We start from the raw sequence: 2,828 nt of genomic DNA on the forward strand, positions 1-2,828 counted from the left end.
TCAACTGCAACAGCTTGTTATTAGGTGGAAAACTTAAAAAAAAAAAATTCAAGGTCATTAAAAAATACATCCTTAACTCTGCAAATCTCCATTTTCTCATATTCTCACTTTCATTATACATGCATTCTTATCTTGCTATTGTAAATCAGTGTGTCTTTCTTTTTCTCTGAACTTTATTTTATTTAAGTAATTCCTAAATTCTTTTGCAGCCTTTATGTTCATCTTTAATGGTTTCATATTTTTCTCCTGGTTTGCCTCACCAAACACTTTCTTTATTTGGGGCATTTAGTATTTTTGGGTGCTTTTCTAATACGAAGACACTATATCACGCATACACAGTTCAGCACCTGTACTAAGTTATAATGTGATTTGAGGGTCTTTAGCTTCCCCCTTAAGTAGCGGCTTCAGGGACTCCCCTCCTAGGTGAGGGCCCCAGCCCCGAGGTGAAGGTAGGACCTTCTCTGGAGCCACTCTGGAATCTGCTCTGTGGGAGATGGGTGTCTGGCCACTAGCCCCTAGGTGCACCAGTTGAAGCCCACAGCCCCCAGCCAGCACCCATGCCCGGCAGCCTCTGCAGCCTGGGGCTCTCCCCACACCCCTTCTATGGCTGCCTGCAGGGCCAACACCTCTCCCCTTAGTGGGCAGCCTGGGATCAGTTACTTTATGTGCTCTCTCCCAAGGGGCAAATCTCCTCAGCATTCCATGCTATTCATTCATTCATTCATTCAACAGTTACTGTTGGATGTGTTTCATGTGCCAGTCTCCTTCCTCCTCTCTGCCTCCCTACCTTATCTAATACCTTTTTATTGACTGCCTACTATGTACCAGATGCTGGGGTTTCAAACAAGACCCAGATAGGAGCCCTTATGATCTCCTTCCTGGTCTAGCAGGTGGAACAGACCAGTAACCTGGACTTTACAATTTGAGGTGATAAGTACTACGATGGAATAAACATGGTATGTGACATGAGCATGAGGCATTGGGAAATGGACCCAGACCTGGAGGTCAGCATAGGAAGTGATATCTAAGTTGATACCTGCTCTGAGTTAGTTGGGGGAAGGAGGGTAGGAAGGAATGTCTAAGAAGAGAAACAGCATGTACAAAAAACTGGAGGACAACAGCCAAGTTCAGCATGGGTGAAGCATATAGGAATAGAAGGGAGTATAGGACATTTGAGAGATGAGCCTAGAGAGGAAAGAGGGAGCAAGACCAGGTAGATTCCTCCCTCATTTAAACAAGCTTCAAAGATTTCCCTTTCCCTACAGGAAAAAATCTCTGCTTCAGAGATTAGCATTCAATGCTTTTCACAATGTCAGGACTCTCTAATGATAGAACTTTTTCAGATGCAAGTTGCAGAAGCCCAATTTAAACTAGCTTAATAACAATAACAAAACAATCAGTCATGTCAGTGAAAATTTTCAGCTTCAGGCATGGTTGGATCCAGATACTCAAACAATGCTGTCTGGAGTCGCATTGCTGTCTCAGGACATTTGCCTTTGTTGTCTCTCTGCCTGGATGGCTTAACCCCCAGATCTTCCCATGGCTGATTCTTTGTCATTCAGGCCTCAGCTGAGATGTCACCTCTGCAGAGACTCTCCCTGGCCATCAACTAAAGTCCCCAGCACTTTCTGTTCTATCACCCTACCCTGTTTCTTCTTTGCCTTCCTATTTATTGAAACAGTGTGTGGTACAAGCTGTAGTACATGGTAGACACTAATGATGTATTTATAGAATGAAAGAATGAGTGACTATCTCTTCATCTCTCATCTCTACCTTTCTTTGTGTTGACTTTATCCTCCGCTGAGCTTAGAAAGTCCAGTGGAAGGAGAGCCCCTTTCCTAATAGCTTCAGTAGGAGTCATAGAGTGGACTGTGATTGGCCCTGCCTAGGTTAGAAGCCCATCGCTCACCAATCACTGTGGCCGGGGGATGGATGTGGGTATCTCATTGGCCAGGTCTAGCTCTTGTGCCACCTCCCACCCCTCACCCCCAACTCCTGCTAAAACGGGGGGACTAAGCGTGGAGGCTGGAAAGAGCTCTGCCTAGGACGGTAAGTCTTCCTCCACAGAATGAGGCCAGAAAGTTGTTGGGGTCATGGTTTCTGCCATCTGCCTCCTAACTGTCTTCTCATCATTGCCTGAACATTCTGTGTCCTTTCCTGCTGGAGATCAAATCCCAACTCCTGCCTTTGCCCTCCTGTTCCCTTGCCCAGAATATTCTTTCTCTTCAGTCTCCTCCTTCACTTTTTCAAATCCCACCCATCCTTCACAGTCCAAGTCATCTATCACCTCCTCCAGGAAGCCTTCCCAGACTCCTCACACTCCATGGGCGTCACCTGTGGTCTACAGGACTCAGCCCTGCCCATCACAACCCTTGGATTCTTGTCTTGCTAGGTTAGCCATGAGTACTCATCTTGCTTCTCAATTAGACCCTGAGGACGGGAATGTTGTGGGGTCCTCCCTCAGCGGGCAATTGTAATGGACTAAACACTCGGTAAGTGCTGGCCTGTAGGAATCGTGATCAGGGCTGAATAAATACGAGCAACCATTACACAGGGCCAGGCAGTGTGTGGAGCCCTCTCTGGCAACATCTCAGGTGAGTGAAGGAGGGGTCAGAAGGCCATGTGTGTGCGTGTGTGTGCACATGTGCATGAGTGTGTGGTGCAGGGAACGTGCCTCTCTGGGTGGACACCAGGAGCCAGATTCTGGTCTCAGCACCACCCCGCATCAGCGGTTTGACCTTGGGGACCCTTTTAGCCTTGGCTGAGAATGGCCACAGAAGGCAGAATGCAACGAACCTAAGCTCAGCCCACCTGACACCAGCCCCCGG

The sequence above is a fragment of the Choloepus didactylus genome, chromosome 10 (assembly GCF_015220235.1).
Source record: "Choloepus didactylus isolate mChoDid1 chromosome 10, mChoDid1.pri, whole genome shotgun sequence".
Lineage (NCBI taxonomy): Eukaryota > Metazoa > Chordata > Mammalia > Pilosa > Megalonychidae > Choloepus > Choloepus didactylus.